Source organism: Nicotiana attenuata, chromosome 2 (assembly GCF_001879085.1).
Source record: "Nicotiana attenuata strain UT chromosome 2, NIATTr2, whole genome shotgun sequence".
NCBI lineage: Eukaryota > Viridiplantae > Streptophyta > Magnoliopsida > Solanales > Solanaceae > Nicotiana > Nicotiana attenuata.
The window spans coordinates 24,910,219-24,934,959 of NC_031990.1; the positions used below are offsets into that span (position 1 = coordinate 24,910,219).

At 44.4% G+C, this 24,741-nt stretch overlaps 1 pseudogene; it reads right to left on the reverse strand.

The window, feature by feature from the left end:
• LOC109217588 lies at nt 3,802-22,172 on the reverse strand (annotated as a pseudogene).

The following is a 24,741-nucleotide window of genomic DNA, read 5'->3' on the forward strand; positions in this document are numbered from 1 at the left end:
GAGTTGGAGAACTTTAGAAAGTTTGACCGGGAGTTGACTTATTGATATCGGGGTTGGATCCTGATTCTGAAAGTTGGAATAGGTCTATAATGTCATTTATTACTAGTGTGCAAAAGTTGAAATCAATTAGAGTTGTTTTGGTATGACTCGGCGATGGTTTCGGAATTTGGAAGTTCATAATTTCTTAGGCCTTGAATTTGGGTTGCGATTCATAGAATTGATATTGTTTGAAGTGTTTTTGGCCTTGAGTAGGTCTTTTATGTGTTTTGGAACTAGTTGGCATATTCGGATGGGGTCCCGGGGCCCCCTGGTGTGATTCGTATCGAATCCGCAACAATTTGGAGTTGTTGAATTTTGCTGAAGGTGCACAGCTTCTACTGTCATCGCACCTGCGGAGGGTTTGGCCGTAGTTGCGGGATCGCAAAAAAGAGAAACTGGTCGCAGAAGCAAATTTAGCTTAGCCCAGCTGGGAGCACAGGTGAGAAGAGTTCCGCATCTGCGAGTCCGCAGGTGCGGAGAGGAGATCACAGATGCGGACAAGGCTGGCCTAGTCTATGGTCGCAGAAGCAGAGGGGTTCCCTACAGAAGCGGGCTCGCAGGTGCGAGCCAAGGTTTGCAGAAGCGGAAATTGTGTACTTAAGTGTTTTCTGCACCTGCGATGGTTTTTCCGCAGGTGCGGCATCGCAGAAGTGACTCAAAGGCCGCAGAAGCGGAAGTCCCTGGGCAGAAATATGAAATTCGAGGGTTTTGATTTATAATTCATTTTAGGACTTAGAGAGCTCGGTTTGAGGCAAAGTTTTGAGGGATTTTCAGAGAACACTTTGGGGGTAAGGAATTCTAACTCGTTTTCGATTAATTCACATGAATCTATTGATAATTTCATCATTTAATTAGTGCTTTGGATTTGGAAATTGGGAAAAATTGGTAGAAACTCCTAGGCTAAATTTTTGAGCTTTGAAAGGCGAATTGAGGTCGGATTTGAGTAATTCTTTTATGGTTGGACTCGATATCGAATGGGTATTCGGGTTCCGAGATGCAGGCCTGGGGTGTCTTTTTGGGTCGATTTTTCAATTTTTTGCAAAGATCGTAATTTCATTGTTTCAATTAATTTCCTATTGTTATATTTATAGTATGAAATTGTTTTGGCTATATTCGAGCCGTTCAGAGTTAAAAAAAATCGAGGGAAAGGCCTTCTAGTTGATTGATTTAGCGTGGTTTCAAGTAAGTGACTTGTCTAACCTTGTGTGGGCGAATTAGCCCTTAGGATTTGGTATTGTTGTGATAATTGTGATATGTGAAAGCCGTGTACGCAAGGTGACAAGTGTGTACACGGGCTAAATGTTGAAATTTCCGACTTTTAGTTATGTAGTTTCCTTTATGCTTTAATTGAGCTACTTTAACATGTTATAGTCATCATAATGAGTCTAATTTCACATGTCTTTATTTGCTAATTGCTCTACTTGTTTAGTTGAAATTCTTGTTTCCTTATTCCGTATTCACTATTTAGCTGTTGATTTCTTACTTAAAATTGCTACTCTTTGGAATATCTTGTTGTTTAAATTGGTATTCAATTGCAAAGGACGTGATTCATATCGAGGCAAAGTGTTAAGTTGTTAAATATCATTCTATTGAGTTACTCTTCCGGTTATTATTGTTGAGACTTTTTGTACATTGTGGTTGAGTCGTGGGCTCTTTATTGTGAAATCCTGTTATTGTTTGGTTTCTCTAGAAAATTGTGATATTGGGAACTTGAGGATACATTGTGATATTGATACGCATGCAATGGTATAAGGTCAGCGTGTTGAAACGCATGCGGTGAGATAAGGTGGGCTTGATACGCGTGGCTAGTAGGGGAACTACTAGAAGCCATGTGGTGTGATAAGGTGGGCTAAAACGCGGGATGCTATTTCGGGAAAAATGATTTTTAAAACTAAATGTAAAGGCTCCCGCGGTGATATAAGGAAAAGACTGTGAGTTACTTTTATGATTTGGGACTACGAGGCGGTACCTCGGTAGTGGCCCTTGTTGATCTTTCTTTATTTGTTGTACTTGTCTTGGTTGTTTGTTTCCTTAACATGTAAATCGTTATTTCCTTCTGTGTTTATTACTGCTTTGACTCTATGTTGTTAACTTTTGGTAAATTCCTTATTGTTTCATTTCCATTGTCATTATCAGTATATCATTATATCTTTCGTCTTGTTCTTATTATCTCTAGTAGGGTCTTGACCTGACCTCGTCACTACTCTACCGAGGTCAGGCTTGGTACTTACTAGGTAACGTTATGATGTACTCATGCTACGCTTCTGCACATCTTTTTGTGCAGATCCAGGTACTTCCTATCAATCGCGGCACTAGTGAGCTTAGTTTGCTTTGGAGACTTCAAGGTACACTTGCCAGCGTCCGCAAGCCTCAGAGTCCCCTTCTATCCTGTTTTCCCTATGTCATTACCCTATTATAGAGAGTTATGTATAGGATTTGTTCAGCACTGTTACTTAGAGCTTGTGAATTATATTTTATCGGGTTTTTAAGAGTTGGACATATTGAGTTACAGATTTTATTATGTAGTTGCTGAAGTTTTGAGACTCTAAATTATTATTTCAATTATTCCACATGTTGTTAGACTTAACTAGTCTTAGAGACTAGGTACCGTCACGACATCCTACGCAGGGAATTTGGGGTCATGACAGTACGGCAAAGACCTCGTGCCACAAGATCATCAAAATCAATCCACTCAACATGTCCAAGAGTGCCATAATCACAACAATGCAACATAACAAGTTATCATCATGATTAACATTCTCATAACTCATCAAAAAGCGCACAAGGACATGAAAACAACAAAAGTGCGGATAAAGCAAAATCATGAGTAAATTAAGTATAGCAACCAAGTCCAAGCTGTTTTTTCAAAGGAGCACATATGCATCACAGAGTGTATACGTCCCAATCAAGGCACATTACAAGATCAAGTCCGGATATGTATTCATGGCCTACGTGTGTCTATCCCCAAAGCAAATATAGCTTAAGTCTCAAGATTATTCATCATGTTCAACATAAGGTTTCAATAGACTCAGTACTCCTCTAGCACGACTTTAGTACTCAGGAAGTCGATTAATTTATTAACACATCGAATCAAGTAAAACATACAAACAAATTGGGCATAGAGTAAGCTACAATCTACGCCGAGCATGAATACCATGACACATGTATATACGCTTGTCACCTCATATATACATCACCCCACATGTAGCAAACAACATCAAATAGTAGGAAAAAGTCCCTCAACCAAGGCTAGGGAAGAAACGTACCTTAAACAAGCAAAAACAATACTCTAAAAACGCCTTCCCGCGCGAATCGACCTCCGAACGACTCAAATATAGCCAAAAATAACTCGATATCATCAAATAATGCCATAAGAATCAAACCAAACGATAAAGGTCAAATTTTAATCAAATGCTCGAAGTCAACAAAAAATTCAACCCGGCCCCCACACCCCGTAACCCGATAAAACTAACAAATCCCGACAAACCCATTTGAATACGAGTTCAACCATACTAATTTCATCCAATTCCAACTCCGAATTGATGTTAAAATCTCAATAATTCATTTTAGAAAAGTTTTGACTAAACCCCCAATTTCTCTTTTTAATTCATAATCAAAATGCTAAAATTGAAGATGGAATCATGTAAACTAATCAAATCTGAGTCAAAAATACTTACCCAAATCCAAATGGTGAAAATCGTCCAAACCCGAGCTCTCAAACTCAAAATGTGATAAAATAACTCTAAGTCCGAAAATCTAAACTTACACTACTGCTTCATGTGTACCCTTCGCGATCACGGTTGTACCCTCGCAATCTTGAAGCCAAAACTGCCGCCAGCCCCAGCAAAACATCGAGAACGCGTACATCCACGCAGACCAGGCCTTCGCGAACACGTCGTTATCACCAAGAACGCGATGTCCAAAACCCCATCTGAACAAACACCAGGGACCCAAAATCTTCTACGCGGACATGACGTAATGACCGCTAACGTGATGAGCAACAGAACACTAGAAAATCAGTCATCCCAAAGTGATTCAAAATGATCCGAAACAACCCCAAAACTCACCCGAGCCCTTCGGGACCCTATCCGAGCATACAAATAAGTCCCTAAACATAACACAGACCTACTCGAGGACATCACACATAACAACATCTAAGCCATGAATCGCACCTCAAATCAAGCTTAAGGAACTAATAAACTTTTAACTTCCAAAACTCGTGCCATACCATATCAAACCAATTCGGAATAACCTCAAATTTTGCACACAAAACCCAAATGACATAACGAACCTATCCCAACTCCAGGAGAGATAATCCAAACCAGTAACATCGAAATCAACTTCTGGTCAAACCTATGAACTCCAAACCTTCAAATTACCAACCTTCGCCAATTAGAACCAAAAGCTTCTAGAATCATCCAAATGCAAATCTGGGCATACGCCCAAGTTCCAAATCACCATTTGGACCTAACGGAACCATCAAAACTTCGATCCGAGGTAAAATACACAAAAGTCAACCTTGGTCAACTATTCTTATTTAAAGCTTCTAAAATAAGAATTATTCTTCCAAATTAATCCGAACCACTTGAAAACCAAAACCGTTCATACACGCAAGTTATAATACATCATATGAAGCTAATCAATACTTCAAAACAGTGAACTGAATGCAAATGCTCAAAAAGACTAGTCAGGTCGTTATATTCTCCCCCACTTAAAAATATGTTCGTCCTCGAACGTGCCAATAGCCATTCCAAAGCCATCTAATAACCGTATAACCTCACCATACACATACCCATGGGTGATCCAACATCACCCCCAATCTATATAAGCCTCGCACACGACCTAGCTATAGATCTTTTTCTTCAACCTTAGTCCATGAAACTTAGAACCCAATCCCCCAACACCTGAAATTCATTATAAGTCCCGAATCTCGCATCTATACATTGTTTAAGTTTGAAATACATATATCGGGCCATAACCATAACCCAAGATATAATCACATGATATTCCACATAACTCAGATACTTAAAGAAATAACCTCCGGCCGTAATAGTTGCACAATAACAAACCCGATACCGATAACAGACCTCATCAAGTAAAACCTTGTTCTAAACCTTCGTGCGTTGGCTATCATGAATGGAAAAAAAAGCAGAAACTCATAACCACCCATCAGATCAACAATTCGTGGCGCTCTGTCGCTTGCCAAGAACCATAGCCATATTCTAAGCTGACTAGTGTCATTAATCTTCCAAACATAACTTAATCAAATCCGATAGCACTATTTTAGGTCCAATAACCTCACCTCATCAGTACAAACTACTCGACCGACATGCCACACCAATACTACCTAGAGCCACATACCATGCAATCCGCACACCAAACAAGCAACAACTCGAATGTACCCAGTGATGGAAAGAGAATCACATGAGAGAACCATCCTTCAAGCTCAACAAATACCACCACAAACCGAAATGATATGAAACCCTCACACATAAGAGAAACAAAACATAAATAATCACAAAGATCATATCGCCACATAACTCCGTCACGATTCGTGCCCTAATCCAAACACTAGTCCACATGGAATCCTCGAGCCATGATGCTCACAGTCAACACCCATATGCATATCAGCAACAAACACACGAAGTGCATGATCATAACCATGGAGAAATAAGTAGCACAATATACTACACACTGGAAGACCATAACCAAGGCGCCATTAATCATTCAACACCTCAAGAACCATCTTGCTCGAATTTTTTCCACAAGGCCTAATAAAAACCACAACATGTGTTTAAGCAACCAACAATCTCACAACCCATCGTAGAATAGGAGAGTAACACATGGGACATATCAGAACACGAATAAGATCAACTTTTAATGATGGCACGCCCCCAACAATAGTTATGCTGAGTAAACAACCCAATCCGATGTAGAATATCCATCCTTACTAGGCCTATCAATGGCCCCACATCAATTCTGATCATCCCAAAATAGATGAATAACCTTCCGAAGTCCACAGTAACCTATCCATAACAACTACAATCTCCTGTCAACCTCTTAACATACCTTCCCTTCAAACGGAACCGCCACCTCGTACATGCAAACCTCAATCCCACGTGGCGCACCACCTCTATCATGCTATCATATGAAAAATACGAGGATCCCATTCTCAACTCTGAATCACAAGTAGGATAGACATCCCATCAACCAAAAACCTTCCTCTAACTTAATCCTGTAGAACAAAATTATAACACGTAACGAATTCCCCATGCCTGTGGAGCACATCAATCGCTAGTCGTGGCCAAACCATCGCAAACTCTTCGGGACCCATTTGCACATAACTAAGACTTTTAGAAATAAATCCCTTTAAATCCGTCGAGTCTCATAGACTGCTATAACTAAGAGTACCTCATTAAGAAAATGTATGCACTGAAGAAACCTTTAATGAATCTGAAGGTTTTTCTTTCACCTTTCTAATACTGCAATATAGAATCAACAATGATATAGAATACCACAAGTCTCGGCACCATCCAATGCAAGCCCCAAGTCCTAACCATACGCAAATCCGAAAATCCTTAGATACTATAATGAGTCTGGAACCCGTTGGAACCTTCTCAAATCATAGCCAATCCCCAAGCACATCCTAAACCAAGAACTAATATAACTCATGACCATGCAATCTAATCGTCGATAACAGACTCCCCCACTTGGCTCGAAGCCATATAACATAAGATCCGATAACCCACAATACCCTTACTCTATAACTGTGGTGATCTCGCACTGTAATCCAACTAAATCCTTCATAAACTCATGTAGCACTAACCACAAAATACCTTAAAACATCTACTAAGTGCCCATACATCCTCGTGACAGTCGCCTGAACTTCCTCAAGCTATTCAAACTCAGATCATGGCACATATATATCCCACTAATAGAAGGAAAACTCTCCACATGAACATCATAACAATCACATATCCGTAGATCATGCCGTAGGCGATAACCCACCTGCTTAGCCTCAAACTGGCATCTCTCTATGACCCCATCGTGGTCACCAACACTATGCAATCACTTAATCTTCCCACTATAAATTCGTCAACAAGACATAAGAATCTACTTCAGTCCAATAAAGAACAACATGAAAGATTCCTCCACCCGCTCATAACTCGAGATTGCACAACACATCATGACCTAAATCAAGCACTTATACTCCTTTCACATCCCTAGCAAAATTCTTCTCGTCGCATCCAAATCATCTGAGCATAGTCCTCAGTCACATAATACTCATCATATAGCTATCCAACCACTCACTAAGCCATCAATCCCACTCCTAGGGACACTACCAGAAATATAAGTCGAAAAGCAAATACTAACACAATCGAAACCACTAGACCAAGCTGTGGTCCGAGCCTAGCCTCGAGTTCTCCAAACCGGCCTAACTCATAAACGTAAAGAACACATCTCGCACCTCATCTCTGACATCACAAGCCATCGATGCCTAACTGATAGCGAGTGCTTTACCTCATGTACAAGTAGATGGAAGGCATTCAAAGAGATACACTTTAAGCTGAATTCAAGATGCACGATATGGAAATAAAGATGGGAAGTTTTCCTATATGCCATGTAGCCTCTCGAACATGGGTATGGACGTCATCATACCGATCCGCAAGACTCTAATAGATACTTGCTCATGACTGGTAGAAACTATAAACCTAGGGCTCTGATACCAGCTAGTCATGACCCAAAATCCATCTAGTCGTGATGGCACCTGATCCAACCTTCTAGGTAAGCCTATACAGTATAAATCACTACTACAATGATAAATCATCAATATAATAAATTTAAGACTACCAAAAATTTTAATACAACTACCCTTAACGACTGGTTCTACAAGTCGTGAGCCACTATGAATTGGATTTATAAAACTGATGTGAGAAATTAATATAATATCTGTTTGAGAGTTACACAAACAGAAATAGAAATCCTAAGCTACCATGAACAAAAGGTAGCATGAAACCAGTACACTAGAACATCTCCAATGTAAAGCTATGTCTTCGCAGCTATTTAGCTCCATAATCTGCATACAAGGTGCAAAAGTGTAGTATAAGTACAATCAACCCTATGTACTCAGTAAGTATCTTGACTAACCTCGGAGAAGTAGTGACGAGGTTTTAAGTCAAATGATACTCACTTTGCAGAACATGTGCAGCTCAATAACATGTAAAATATAGAGAAACTATTCTAGAAAGACAATCACAAAAAAACGAATACAAACAGTAAGGGTACATAATTGGGATACGAAAATAAACAAACTTTACCAATTGGTCATGTTCAACAAATACAACTAGCACCAATCCCCGCTAACAAAGAGGTATGGTCCACATAATTTTGTGTTCACATGACTGTAAATCTATGCCTAACATGATCTAATTCTGTACAAAATGCCAAATAACATGTTCAAGAGAACCTTTCAAGAATCAACTATAGCAATGCTTGATGGCAACTTTCTTATTATGACAACCCGATATGTTACCAACAACTCAATATAAGGTGAGATATCAACTCCACGTAGGTAAAACCCATTTGACAACCAAATTATCAAATAATAACAGAGGCATAGATAAGCATGTTAGAAATAATAGAACAAACCATGTAAAAATGCGGGACACACATAAAGAAGTCATAAGCACAAACAAGAATGTCATTCTCGTACCACCGCACAAACATAATTAGTAAAATCGCCCCCAGGCAAACACATGACATCTCCACAATGCCACCCTTATTTCGCCGTATGTGAACATAACAATGAAATGCCTCCCTTATTTTGCCACATGCGCTTACGCCACCCTTATTTCGCCAGGAGGGCAGCCCGAGAAAAAGCCACCCTTATTTCACCCTAGGCGCACAACAATAGACACAATTGCACGCAAAGACCTCATGCAGACACCTCCAATCACAGTGGCACGGCAAAGACCTCGTGCCACAATATCATCATAATCGTACTCCAAAAACTGTGTGTTACAATATCATCAATATCAATCTGCTCAACATGTCCATAAGTGCCACAATCACAGCATTGCAGAATAATAAATTATCATCAAGAAGAAGATACTCATAATTCATCAAAAAGCACACAAGGACATGATAACAACAAAAGTGCAATTAAGCAAAATCGTGAGTAGATCAAGTATAGCAACCAAGTCCAAGTAGTTGTTCAAAGGAGAACATATGAATCACAGAGTGTACATGTCCCAATAAAGGCACATTACAAGATCAAGTCCGAATATGTATTCATGGCCTCCGTGTGTCTATCCCCAAGGAAAATATAGCTTAAGTCTCAAGATTATTCATTATGTTCAACATAAGGTTTTAATAGCCTCAATATTCCTCTAGCACGGTTTATAGTACTCATGAAGTCGATTAATTTAGTAACAACCTGAATCGAGTAAAACACACAAACAAATAGGGCATAGAGTAAGCTAGAATCTACCCCGATGTCACGACCCAAAACCACCAATTGGGTGTGATGGCGCCTAACGCACTTGCTAGGCAAGCCGAACATAACAAGACGAAACATAATAACAGGATTAACAAATGATACAAGTCTAAGCCTTCAATCTAACATAAAAATGCCAATACATGACAAATTCCCCAAAACTAGTACATACGGAGTCATGAGCTCTAAAATAGAAATACAAGTCTGAAAATCTAAATAACAATACTGTCCGAAAATAAAGACAATAGTACAATGGGAAAATACCCCAAGACTGCTATCGGGATGCAATACTACCTCGTCTCTCAAAGATAATCAGCAAGCAAAACTCCACTACTCATGACTAGGTCCGACACATGGATATGTACAATTAAGTGCAGAGTATAGTATGAGCACAACCAATCCCATGTACTCAGCAAGTATCATAACTAACCTCGGTGAGGTGATAGAGGCAAAATTAAAATTGATACTAGCTATAACTTGTACAGTTCATAAATTCAACAAGTACAATAATAATATGGTCAAGTCATAAAGCACAGAAGGAACCATCTTGGTGCACACAATTACTGTAACGACCCGGCCGGTCATTTTTAGAATTTATGCCCCGGTCCCCTCTTTACTGTTTCCCCTTGTTTATTTCTGCTATTTTGAATTGCCGGGATGTTCGGTTTCGAATTTCGGAGAGTTTTGGGACACTTAGTCCCTAAATGAGAGCTTAGTTCTTGGAAATTTGACCATAGTCGGAACAGTATGAAGACGGCCTTGGAATGGAAATCTGATGGTTCCGTAGCTCCGTTGGGTGATTTCGAGCTTTGGGGCGTGATCAGATTGAGTTTTGGAGATCCTTAGCTAATTTAGGCTTGAAATGCCGAAAGATAGAATTTTGAAGTTCCGGTTCGATAGTGAGATTTTGATTCGAGGGTCGGAATGGAATTCCGGAAGTTGGAGTAGCTCCGTAGTGTTGAATGTGACGTGTGTGCAAAATTTCAGGTCATTCGGACGAGGTTTGATAGACTTTTTGATCGAAAGCGTATTTTGAGGAATTTGGAGTTTAGGCTTGAATCCATGGTTAATTTGAGGTTTCGATATTGTTTTAGGTATTTTAAGGATTGGTACAAGTTTGGACAGTGGTATTAGACTTGTTGGTGCCTTTGGTTGGGGTCCCGGGGGCCTCGGGATGATTTCGGATGGTTGACGGGGAGTTTAAGGAATGTGTGCAGCTGCTGAACTTTGCTGCTTCTGGTATTTCCGCACCTGCAGTTTGGGGACCGCAGGTGCGATGCCGCACATGCATAAAAGGAGACGCAGGAGCGGATTATTGAGGAACTGTCAGGAACCGCAGATGCGGTTGTGGGACCGCACCTGTGAAGTCGCAGGTGCGGAAAAGCTGAGCGCAGGTGCGATTTTTGGTCCCTTAAGTGAAGAACCGCAGAAGCGGTTATGTGGCTGCATATGCGGTACCGCAGAAGTGGTTATTGTGTCGCAGATGCGAGAATGCCTGGACAGAAAATATAAATTCTGCCCATCGCGAATTTTGAGCTATTTCACCATTTTTATCTCGGCTTTGGAGCTTTTTGGGCAATTTGAAAGAGGGATTTCAAGAGAACCTCATTGAGGTAAGGAATTTGGACTTAAAACTCGTTCCTATGCTATTATTTCACGGGTTAGAACTAGAAATTATGGAAATTAAGGGTGAAAAATTTGGGGAAACTAGGGCTTACTATTGGAGACCTTTGATTGAAGATTTGATGGACCATTTGAGGTCCGATTTTGGTAATCTTGGTATGCATGAACTCGTGAGAGTGTGAGGATTCTTGAAATATAAATTTCACCCAATTCCGAGGCGTGGGCCCGCGGGGCGTTTTGATCATTTTACCTAAATTCGCGTATTAGCTTAGAATTTAATTGTAGAATCAGTTACTTGAAGTGTTATTTACATTATGAAATTTAATTGAATAGATTTGGGCCATTTGGAGTCGGATACTCATGGCAAGAACGTGGTTTCGGGTTAACAATTGAGCCGGTCCGAGGTAAGTAGCTTGTCTAACCTTGTGTGGGGGACCTTTTCCCTTAGGATTGATATTATGATAATTGAAATGCCTTGTACGTGAGGTGACGAGCACGTACTTGTGCTAGTTGTTGGAAATCCGATTTCTTTCATTAAAAATAGCCTTGAATTGTGTTCTTTTTTTTCTTGCTTACACTATTTGGGAATTAAGCCTGCTGTTAGTCTAGAGAAGCACGTCTACTTGACTAAATTGCTCTATTTGCCTTAACTACCTTATTTGTATTACGTGAAGCATGCTAGACTAGAATTATCTGCTTTACCTTGGTATGAAATTGATTGAATTGAGTTCTTGTTGCTGCTGTGTATTTTCTTTGGGACTACGGGACGGTATCCCGTGAGCTCCCCTGTATGTTTACTTTGGGACTACGGAATTGCATTCCGGGAGATCCCCCCTGCACTTTTACATTGGAACTACGGGATTGCACCTGGTAGATTCCCCAGTACTGAGTATGTATATTTGGGACTACGGATGTGGTATTCCGGTAGAACCCCGCGCATTTATGAGTTGGACTACGGGACTGCACCCGGGAGATCCACTGGATATTTACATTTGGGTACTACAGGACGGTATGGGAGACTCCCCGACTGTCTTCTGTGTTGAGCTGTATTGGTTTTTTCGTGATTCTTGTTCTGTTTTAGTTGTTGTTATTCTCTAAATCCTGTGACACTTTCACTGCTGCACTTATTTATACTGTTCTTATCTATGCTGTTAAATTTTTATATTCTATTTAATCTCAGTAGGGCCCTGACCTTCCTCGTCACTACCCAACCGAGGTTAGGCTTGGCACTTACTGAGTAACGCTGTGGTGTACTCATGCCCTTCCTGCGCATGTTTTTCATGTGTAGATCCAGGTACTTCGACTCAGTCCTACCACCCCTGAGGCGAGGCGACTGCTATAGTGACTTCGAGGTATATCTGCCGCGTCCGCAGACCGAGGAGTCTCTTTCTATTCTTGCTTTTTAGTATTAGCCCTTCTGTATTTCAGTTCTTGTTAGATATTCTGGAGTTAGAGCTATGTAGTATTTTTTATCTTGTGATTCATGGGTTTCCGGGTCTTGGATTCATGTATTAGTTTTTGAGAGATTAATGTTGTGTATGCCATGCGGCACTCTTAGACGTTGTTTATTCACTCTACCTCTATTTAAACTTGTTTTTCTTCCGCAAATTTGGTTTATTTTCCGCATTTTAGGCTTACCTAGTCGTAGAGACTAGGTGCCGTCACGATGGTTCACGGAGGGCGAACCGGGGTCGTGACAAGTTGGTATCAAAGCTCTAGGTTCATAGGAGTCATGAATAACAAGTCGATTTATTAGAGTCTCGCTGATCGGTACGGAGACGTCTGTACTTATCTACGAGAGGCTATGTAACTGTTAGGAAAATTCTGTTTCTTTTGATTTCCTTGTCGTGCGAGATTTTTGATATCACAATTCTAAACTTCTATCTTATATTCTCTTACAGATGGTGAGGACACATGCTACTCGAGATGACCAGGCACCCACGCCCCCTACTAGAGCCGTCAGAGGCCGGGGCCGGGGTAGAGGCCGAGGACGCGCTCGTGGTGCAGCCAGAGCACCCGCGCGAGCTGCCACCGAGGTACCACCAGTAGTACCAGCCGGAGTCCAGACACCTGATGCATCTGCTACTACTATTCCAGCACTCCAGGAGACTTTGGCACAGTTTATGACTATGTACACCACTCTAGCTCAGGCAGGGTTGCTTCCCCTTGCTGCAGCTACATCCCAGGCCGGGGGAGGAGCACAGACTCCCGCCGCCCGCACTCCTGAGCAGCGAGTGCATATTGATCAGGTTCCAGAGGCTATTCCTGTACAGCCGGTAGCCCCAGCTCAGCCCGAGGAGAGGGCAGTAGCTTAAGAAGAGGAGCAGAAGAGGCTTGAGAGGTTCAAAAAGTATCAGCCTCCGACTTTTAGCGGACTAGCCTCAGAGGATGCCCTTGGATTTCTTGAGGAGTGCTACCGTATCCTCCGTACTATGGGCATATCAGGATCGAGCGGGCTTTCCTTCACTACCTTCCAGCTTCGAGGAGCCGCCTATCAGTGGTGGCGTGCTTATGAGTTAGACAGTCCAGATGAGGCAGCTTCCCTAACTTGGGCTCAGTTTTCAGAGATGTTCACGAGGGAGTATGTTCCCCAGAGTCTTAGGGACGCCTGGCGCGCGGAGTTTGAGCATTTGCGCTAGGGTACTATGACTGTCTCGGAGTATGCTGTCCATTACACGGACTTGGCTAGACATGCACCAGCTTTGGTCTCTACGGTTCGCGAGAAGGTTCGCCGGTTTATTGAGGGGCTTATTCCCTGCATCAGATCTAGCATGGCTCGTGAGTTAGAGATGGATATGTCTTATCAACAGGTGCTGAGCATTGCTAGGAGGATTAAGGGTATGCATGCTAGGGACAGAGAGGAGAGGGAGGCCAAGAGGTCTCGAGAGTCGGGCCATTATTCTAGTGCCCGTGCCCCAGCTGCAGGTCGTCATGGTAGGGGTCATTTGAGCCGCCCCGTTCATTCAGCTCTTCCAGCAGCCAGTGGTGTTCCAGCCCCACCTAGGCCTCAGGAGCCTTATTATGCACCTCCAGTGTCTAGTGCGCCTCCTGCGCGGGGTACTTCCAGTGGTCAGTCCAGCAGACCTGGCCTGAGCCAGTCACAGTCGCCGCGTCCTCATAGATCTTGTTTTGAGTGTGGTGACACACGCCATATGGTGAGGGATTGCCCTAGACTTAGGAGGGGTGCACCTCCACAGACTTCTTAGCCACAGCATGCCCCGCAGAGTTCTCAGGATATGGTCCCAGCCCCAGTTGCTACACCACCGGCCCAGCCAGCTAGAGGTGGAGGTCGGGTAGGTAGAGGTCGCCCTCGAGGGGGAGGCCAGGCCAGATACTATGCTCTTCCTGCCCGTACTGAGGCTGTCAACTCCGATTCTGTCATCACAGGTACTATCTTGGTATATCACAGAGATGCATCGGTTCTATTCGATCCAGGCTCCACTTATTCTTATGTGTCTTCTTATTTTGCTCCGCATCTGGGTGTATCTCAGGAATCTTTGAGTTCCCCAGTTTATGTTTCTACACCTGTGGGAGATTCCCTTATTATGGACCGCGTTTATCGGTCATGTTTGGTTGCTCTTAGTGGTTTTGAGACCAGAGCCAATTTATTATTGCTCAGCATGGTTGATTTTGATATTATCTTGGGCATGGACTGGTTGTCGCCCCATTATACTATTCTTGATTGTCACGCCAAAACCGTGACACTGGCCATGCCAGGTATACCGCGTGTTGAGTGGAGGAGTGCCTTAGGTCACACTCCCAATAGAGTTATTTATTTCCTTAAGGCTCAGCGTATGGTTGAGAAAGGTTGTGATGAATATCTAGCTTATGTGAGGGATGTCAGTGTGGATACTCCTTCTGTTGATTAAGTCCCAGTAGTACAGGATTTCCCTGATATGTTTCCAGCTGATCTTCTGGGCATGCCGCCCGATAGAGACATTGATTTTGGCATTGATCTACTGCCGGGCACTCAGCCCATTTCTATCCCTCCGTACCGTATAGCTCCTCCTGAGTTGAAGGAGTTGAAGGAGCAGTTGCAGGAATTACTTGATAAGGGTTTTATTCGGCCCAGTGTATCACCTTGGGGTGCTCCTATCTTATTTATGAAGAAGAAGGATGGTTCTATGCGTATGTGTATTGATTATCGCCAGTTGAACAAGGTGACAATGAAGAACTGTTATCCCTTGCCCCGTATTGATGACCTGTTTGATCAGTTACAGGGTGCTTGTGTGTTTTCTAAGATTAACTTGCGTTCAGGCTATCATCAGTTGAAGATTCGAGAGCCAGATATCCCGAAGACTGCCTTCAGGACTCGGTATAGTCATTACGAGTTCCTTGTTATATCATTTGGGCTGACTAATGCCCCAGCAGCCTTCATGCACCTGATGCACAGTGTTTTCCGGCCATATCTTGATTCATTCATGATTATTTTTATTGATGACATTCTGGTATACACCCGGAGTCGGGAGGATCATGAGCAGCACCTGAGGACAGTGCTCCAGACCTTGAGAGAAAAGAAGTTGTATGCTAAGTTCTCGAAATGTGATTTTTGGTTGGATTCCGTGGCGTTCTTGGGTCACGTGGTCTCGAGAGAGGGTATTCAGGCGGATCCGAAGAAAGTGGAGGCCGTGCAGAGTTGGCCCAGACCATCCTCAGCTACAGAGATCCGCAGTTTTCTTGGCTTGGCGGGTTATTACCGGCGATCTGTTCAGGGGTTTTCGTCCATTGCAGCACCTATGACCAGACTGACCCAAAAGGGTGATCCATTCCAGTGGACGAAAGAGTGCGAAGAGTGCTTTCAGAAGCTCAAGACACCCCTGACTACAGCCCCAGCTTTGATATTGCCTACCGGTTCGGGGTCTTATACTGTCTATTGTGATGCCTCGAGAGTTGGACTTGGAGCGCTATTGATGCAGGACGGTAGCTTGATTGCCTACGCGTCCAGACAGTTGAAGATACATGAGAAGAATTATCCTGTCCATGATCTTGAGTTAGCTGCCATTGTTCACACCTTGAAGATCTAGCGTCATTATTTGTACGGCGTGCCTTGTGAGATATATACTGATCACCGGAGTTTGCAGTATCTGTTCAAGCAGAAGGACCTTAATTTGCGTCAGAGGAGATGGCTAGAGCTGCTGAAGGATTATGACATCACTATCTTGTATCACCCGGGCAAGGCCAATGTGGTGGCCAATGCTTTGAGCCGCCGGGCAGAGAGTTTGGGGAGTTTGTCTTATCTACCAGCAGCAGAGAGGCCTATGGCGATGGATGTTCAGGCCTTAGCCAGCCGGTTTGTGAGGTTGGATCTTTCGGACCCCAGTCGGGTTCTAGCTTGCGTGGTCTCTCGGTCTTCCTTGTTTGACCGTATCCGGCAGCGTCAGTTTGAGGACCCTCATTTGCTTTTCCTCAAGGAAAAAGTGTTGCATGGCGATTCTCGAGATATGACTATTGGTGATGATGGAGTATTGAGGATGTAAGGTCGAGTTTGTGTACCCAATGTTGATGGGCTTTGGGAGTTGATTCTAGAGGAGGCCCATAGTTCGCGGTATTCCATTCATCCGGGTGCCGCGAAGATGTATCAGGACTTGAGGCAGCACTACTGGTGGATGCGGATAAAGAAAGATATAGTTGGGTTTGTAGCTCGGTGCCTTAATTGTCAGCAGGTGAAGTATGAGCACCAGAGACCGGGTGGATTGCTTCAGCAGATAGAGATTCCGGAGTGGAAGTGGGAGTGGATCACCATGGACTTCGTATCTGGGCTCCCATGGACTTTGAGGAAGTTCGATGCCATTTGGCTAATTGTGGATCGGCTGATCAAGTCCGCGCATTTCATCCCTGTGTGTACTACCTATTCTTTGGAGCGGTTGGCGGAAATTTATATCCGGGAGATTGTCCGTCTGCATGGTATTCCAGTTTCCATCATTTCAGACAGAGGTACTTAGTTCACATCGCGATTCTGGAGAGCTGTACAGCAGGAGTTAAGGTACTCGGGTGGAGTTGATCACAACATTTCACCCTCAGACGGACGGACAGTCCGAGCTCACTATTCAGATTCTTGAGGATATGCTCCGTGCGTGTGAGATTGAGTTTGGGGGCTCTTGGGATCAGTTCTTGCCATTGGCGGAGTTTGCCTACAACAACAGCTATCAGTCCAGCATTCAGATGGCACCGTACGAGGCTTTATATGGTAGGCGGTGTAGATCTCCGGTGGGTTGGTTCGAGCCGGGTGAGGCTAGATTTTTGGGCACAGACTTGGTTCAGGATGCTTTGGAGAGAGTCAAGGTGATTCAGGATAGACTCCGTATAGCCCAGTCCAGACAGAAGAGCTACGCGGACCGGAAGGTTCGTGATGTTTCCTACATGGTTAGAGAGCGGGTTCTACTTCGGGTTTCGCCTATGAAGGGCGTTATGAGATTCGGGAAGAAAGGGAAGCTGAGCCCGAGGTTTATTGGCCCTTTTGAGATTTTGAGACGTGTTGGGAGGTTGCTTACGAGCTTGCCTTACCTCCCAGCTTGGCAGGGGTTCATCCGGTATTTCATGTCTCGATGCTCCGGAGGTATCACGGTGATCCGTCGCACGTGTTGGATTTCAGTTCAGTCCAGTTAGAGAAGGATCTATCTTATGTTGAGGAGCCAGTGGCAATATTGGACAGGCAGGTTAGGAAGCTGAGGTCAAAGAACATTGAATCGGTAAAGGTCCAGTGGCGGGGTCAGCCGGTCGAGGAGGCAACCTGGGAGACCGAGCAGGATATGAGCAGCCATTACCCTCATCTTTTCACTACTTCAGGTATGTCTTTGTGCTCGTTCGAGGACGAACGAATGTTTAAGTGTGGGAGGATGTAACAACTCGGCCGGTCATTTTTAGAATTTACGCCCCGATCCCCTCTTTATTGTTTTCCCCGTGTTTATTTCTGCTATTTTGAATTGCCGGGATGTTCGATTTTGAATTTCAGAGAGTTTTGGGACACTTAGTCCCTAAATGAGAGCTTAGGTCTTGGAAATTTGACCATAGTCAAAACAGTGTAAAGACGGCCTCGGAATGGAAATCCGATGGTTCCGTTAGCTCTGTTGGGTGATTTCGGGCTTAGGGGCATGATCGGTGTGTTTTGGAGGTCCGTAGCTAATTTAGGCTTGAAATGCCGAAAGATAGAATTTTGAAGTTCCGGTTCGATAGTGAGATTTTGATCCGAGGGTCGGAATGGAATTCTGAAAGTTGGAGTAGCTCCGTAGTGTTGAATGTGACGTGTGTGCAAAATTTTAGGTTATTCGGACGAGGTTTGATAGACTTTTTGATCGAAAGTGTATTTTGAGGAATTTGGAGTTCTTAGGCTTGAATCCATGGTTAATTTGAGGTTTTGATGTTGTTTTAGGTGTTTTAAGGATTGGTACAAGTTTGGACAGTGGTATTAGACTTGTTGGTGCCTTTGGTTGGAGTCCTGGGGGCCTCGGGATGATTTCGGATGGTTGACGGGGAGTTTGAGGAATGTGTGCAGCTGCTGAACTTTGCTGCTTTTGGTATTTCTGCACCTGCGGTTTGGGGACCGCAGGTGCGATGCCGCACATGCAGAAAAGGAGACGCAGAAGCGGATTATTGAGGAACTGTCAGGAACCGCAGATGCGGTTGTGGGACCGCACCTGTGAAGTCGCAGGTGTGGAAAAGCTGAGCGCAGGTGCAATTTTTGGTCCCTTAAGTGAAGAACCGCAGAAGCGGTTATGTGGCTGTATATGCGGTACCGCAGAAGCGGTTATTGTGTCGCAGATGCGAGAATTCCTGGACAGAAAATATAAATTCTGCCCTTCGCGAATTTTGAGCTATTTCACCATTTTTATCTCGGCTTTGGCGCTTTTTGGGCGATTTGAAAGAGGGATTTCAAGGAAACTTCATTGAGGTAAGGAATTTGGACTTAAAACTCGTTCCTATGCTATTATTTCACGGATTAGAACTAGAAATTATGGAAATTAAGGGTGAAAATTTGGGGAAACTAGGGCTTAGTATTGGAGACCTTTGATTGAAGATTTGATGGACGGTTTGAGGTCCGATTTTAGTAATCTTGGTATGCATGAACTTGTGAGAGTGTGAGGATTCTGGAAATATAAATTTCACCCAATTCCGAGGCGTGGGCCCGCGGGGCGTTTTGGTCATTTTACCTAAATTCGCGTATTAGCTTAGAATTTAATTGTAGAATCAGTTACTTGAAGTGTTATTTACATTATGAAATTTAATTGAATAGATTTGGGCCATTTATAGTCGGATACTTGTGGCAAGAACGTGGTTTCGGGTTGACAATTGAGCCGGTTCGAGGTAAGTGGCTTGTCTAACCTTGTGTGGGGGACCTTTTCCCTTAGGACTGACATTGTGATAATTGAAATGCCTTGTACATGAGGTGACGAGCGCGTACTTGTGCTAGTTGTTGGAAATCCGGTTTCTTTCATTAAAAATAGCCTTGAATTGTGTTCTTTTTTTTCTTGCTTACACTATTTGGGAATTAAGCCTGCTGTTAGTCTAGAGAAGCACGTCTACTTGACTAAATTGCTCTATTTGCCTTAACTGCCTTATTTGTATTACGTGAAGCATGCTAGACTAGAATTATCTGCTTTACCTTGGTATGAAATTGATTGAATTGAGTTCTTGTTGCCGCTGTGTATTTTCTTTGGGACTACGGGACGGTATCCCGTGAGCTCCCCTGTATGTTTACTTTGGGACTACGGAATTGCATTCCGGGAGATCCCCCTTGCACTTTTACATTGGAACTACGAGATTGCACCTGGTAGATTCCCCAGTACTGAGTATTTATATTTGGGACTACGGATGTGGTATTCCGGTAGATCCCCGCGCATTTATGAGGTGGACTACGGGACTGCACCCGGGAGATCCACTGGATATTTACATTTGGGTACTACAGGACGGTATCCTGGGAGATTCCCCGACTGTCTTCTGTGTTGAGCTGTATTGGTTTTTCCGTGATTCTTGTTCTGTTTCAGTTGTTGTTATTCTCTACGTCCTGTGATACTTTCACTGCTGCACTTATTTATACTGTTCTTATCTACGCTGTTAAATTTTTATATTCTATTTAATCTCAGTAGGGCCCTGACCTTCCTCGTCACTACCCAACCGAGGTTAGGCTTGGCACTTACTGAGTACCACTGTGGTGTACTCATGCCCTTCCTGCGCATGTTTTTCATGTGTAGATCCAGGTACTTCGACTCAGTCCTACCACCCCTGAGGCGAGGCGACTGCTATATCAACTTCGAGGTATATCTGCCGCGTCCGCAGACCGAGGAGTCTCTTTCTATTCTTGCTGTTTAGTATTAGCCCTTCTGTATTTCAGTTCTTGTTAGATATTCTGGAGTTAGAGCTATGTAGTATTTCTTAGCTTGTGATTCATGGGTTTCCGGGTCTTGGATTCATGTATTAGTTTTTGAGAGATTAATGTTGTGTATGCCAGGCGGCACTCTTAGACGTTGTTTATTCACTCTACCTCTGCTTAAACTTGTTTTTCTTCCGCAAATTTGGTTTATTTTCCGCATTTTAGGCTTACCTAGTCGTAGAGACTAGGTACCGTCACGATGGTTCACGGAGGGCGAACCGGGGTCGTGACAATTACTCAATACTCTGCTCAGTCAGTGATCCAGCATATAAAGATGATATGCAAGTAAATCAGGTAAATAACCAAGGAAACTGCAAGTAAAGATGAGATGCAATAACCAAACAACACTGGCCAGATTTTCCTCAGAATTTCCATAACCATACAAACCACCGATCAGTTTTCCTCAAATTTGCATGTATACCATCCAGCAGGAACATAAGAAGGTGACCCTAGGGGGATGGATCCATATCCACACACTGCATGGTGTAGTCACGTGCAATTGGCCCAATGTGGTCACAAGCTCAATATCATAATCCGCCCGACACGGTCACAGGCTTAATATTACGGACCCGCTGGCATGGTCACAAGCTAAGTATCACAATCCTCCTGATGTGGTCACAGACACAATATCATAATCCGTCCAGCGTGCTCACACGCACAATATCACAATCTGCCCGGCATGGTCACAGACTACCATTCCAAACAATATCACACATAAAGCAGATATGCAAGAAACATGTACATGATCAAAGAACATCAAATTTCATAATCATGCACTGGTATAGTGACATGCTAAGTTTTATGCATGTGCAAGTGTGATATCATATCTCAAATCAGGTAAATACATCACAAAATAGAAGTTATCAGTTTTAATCAGGAGATTAACCTCTATGCAACCTCAAACATGGCTCAAATAGCTCACAACATGGGTACAAATAATAGAAACATCGTCGCATGAAGCTTAGCAATCAATATAAGGCATATCATAGTCTAACCAATATCCCGAGCATGTAAAATATCCCGTGCACTCACATGGGCTTAGCCACACACATGTATGCCACTCATAACACTTAGCTATCATAAATAACTTCGGCAACTACTGCCTCAACCAAATCTCCGTGGCTGAGGTCGGTCTAGGCCAACTCTGAACCGCCTCTATCTTCTTCGGGTCGACCTGAATACCCTCGCTGGACACCACGTGCCCCAAGAAAGCCACTGACTCGAGCCAAAACTCACACTTGGAGAACTTTGCATAAAGCTTCTCCTCCCCCAATCTCTGCAATACAACTCGCAAATGCTGTGCGTGCTCCTCCTGACTACGCGAGTACACCAGAATATCATCAATGAAAATGATAACGAACGAATCCAGATACGGCCGAAACACACTGTTCATCAAATGCATGAACGTTGCTGGGGCATTAGTCAGCCCAAAGGACATAACAAGAAACTCATAGTGCCCATATCTAGTCCTGAAAGCAGTCTTTATAATATTTGAATCCCTGATCTTCAACTGGTGATAACCCGAATGGAGGTCAATCTTGGAGAACACCCTCGCTCCCTGAAGCTGGTCAAACAAATCATCAATACGAGGTAGGGGTACTTGTTCTTCACTGTTACTTTGTTCAATTGCCTGTAGTCAATGCACATCCTTATGGTGCCATCTTTTTTCTTCACAAATAGAACCGGTGCACCCCGCGGTGACACACTCGGCCGAATGAACCCCTTATCTAGGAGTTCCTGAAGCTGATCCTTTAATTCTTTCAACTCTGCTGGTGTCATACGATATGGTGGAATGGAAATGGGGTGAGTGCCCGACACCAGGTCAATACCAAAATCAATGTCCCTGTCCGGCGGCATGCCCGGCAGGTCTGCAGGAAACACATCTGGAAACTCCCTCACAACCGGGACAGAATCAATGCTAGGAGTCTCGGCTCCCACATCCCTCACAAATGCCAAATATGAAAGACAACCCTTCCCAACCATACGCTGGGCCTTTAGGAATGAGATCACCCTACTAGGAACATAGTCAGTTACGCTACGCCACTCGATCCTCGGAACACCCGGTATAGCCAAGGTGACTGTCTTAGCATGACAGTCTAGAATAGCATGACACGGAGATAGCCAGTCCATGCCCAAAATAACATCGAAATCCACCATGCTCAATAGCAGTAAATCAACTCGGGTCTCCAGACCCCCAATAGTAACCAAACATGACCGACATACATGGTCTACAACGACAGTATCGCCCACCGGGGTAGATACATGAACAGGTAAAGCAAGACACCCTCGGGTCGTACCCAAATGATGAGCAAAATATGAAGACACATAGGAATAGGTAGAACCAGGATCAAATAAGACCGAGGCATCTCTGTGGCAGACTGAAATAATACCTGTAATCACAGCATCCGAAGCAATAGCATTTGTCCTGCCCTGAAGAGCATAAAAGCGAGCCTGACCACCGCCCGATCGACCACCTCCCTTGGGGCGACCCCTGGCTGCCTGACCCTCACCCCTAGCTGGCGGGGCGGGTGCTGAAGAAACTGGACCAGAAGATGAGGGCTGACCCCTCTGCTGAGATGAGCTAGCAGCACGACGAGGACACTCCCTCCGCATATGCCCGAACTCTCCACACTCATAGCAACTCCCGGGTGCTGGGAACTAGGACTGAAGGGAACCCCTCGCGCCAGAGTGACTAGCTGATGCACTTGGCCTGGAAGAACCCTGAGCAGACGGAGCACGAGATGAACTCTGTGCTGGAAGAGCGCTGAGAGATGGCTGACCCTGCTGAGAACCCTGATAACCACGACCTGAAGATCCTCCTCGGTACTCAGGTCGAGCTGACTGAGCGGGCCTGAAAGAACGACCCCAACCCTGCTGGAACTGGCCCCTCGAAGGAGCGCCACTGTAACTACCAGAACCTCGAGGCCTCTTGTCCTCCCTCTCATCTCGATCCTGCCGGCGAACCGACTCAATCTCTCGGGCTATATCAACCACCTCCTCGAATGTGGCACCCAGCACTCGCTCCTTAGTCATAAGAGCACGAAGAGGGTAGGTGAGACCATCAACAAACCTCCGGATACGCTCACGATCTGTCGGAACCAGCCAAACTGCATGACGAGACAACTCAGAAAATCTCTCATACTGGGACACTATCATATCTCCCTGCCGTAGCCCCTCAAACTATCTGCGCAGCTCCTCCCTGCGAGACTACGGTACATACTTCTCCAAGAAGAGAGTGGAGAACTCCTGCCAAGTCAAAGGTGCTGCACCAGCCGACCTACGCCGCTCATACGCCTCCCACCAAGTGAAGGCGGCTCCCGTAAACTGAAAAGTAGTAAAAGCCACACCACTGAACTCAAGAATCCCCGCTGTACGGAGCATCCGCTGACATCTGTCGAGAAAACCCTGGGCATCCTCGCCCTCAGCTCCACTAAATACCGGAGGCTGGAGTCTACCAAACCTCTCGAGGCGACGCTGCTCGTCCTCGGGCATAACTAGAACCCTAAACTCCTGTACTGGTACCACTAGCTGAGCTAGAGGTGCCTCTGGAGTCTGTAGTCCCTGTGCTACCTGCTCAGGTGTGCGAGCAGCGGGGGTCTGATTGCCTCCCCCGGCCTGTGAAGTAGCTGTTGGTGCTGTGGTGGCTGAAACCGCCTGAGCCAGGCCCGTGCACACTGTCAAGATCTGAGCTAATGTCTCCTGAAGGCCCGGAATCACTATGGGCACAGCTGGTGCCTGAGCTGGTACTGCTGGAACCTGATCTGGAACTGGGGCAGCTGGTGGATCAATAGATGCTGCCCTCACTGCTCTGCCTCGGCCACGACCACGACCGCGTCCACGGCCTTTGGTGGCCTCAATAGGTGGCACTGGTGGTCGTCCGCCACGTTCGGTAGCTCGTGTCCTCACCATCTGTGAGAGAATAGAATAAGGAGAAGTTTAGTATTCGGATCAACAAGTTCGCACGACAAGAATTTCAAGAATGTGGTATTTTCCTAAAGGTTTTGCAGCCTCTCGAGGAGAAATACAGGCGTCCCCGTACCGCTCCGCGAGACTCTACTAAACCGGCTCATGACTCGCGAGACCTAGTAACCTAGGCTCTAATACCAACTTGTCACGACCCCAACCCGGTCGTGATGGCGCCCAACATAATGCTAGGCAAGCCCGACCAATTCAACACTCTCAATCCCTCATATTGAGTTCATTACCAATTAATAGG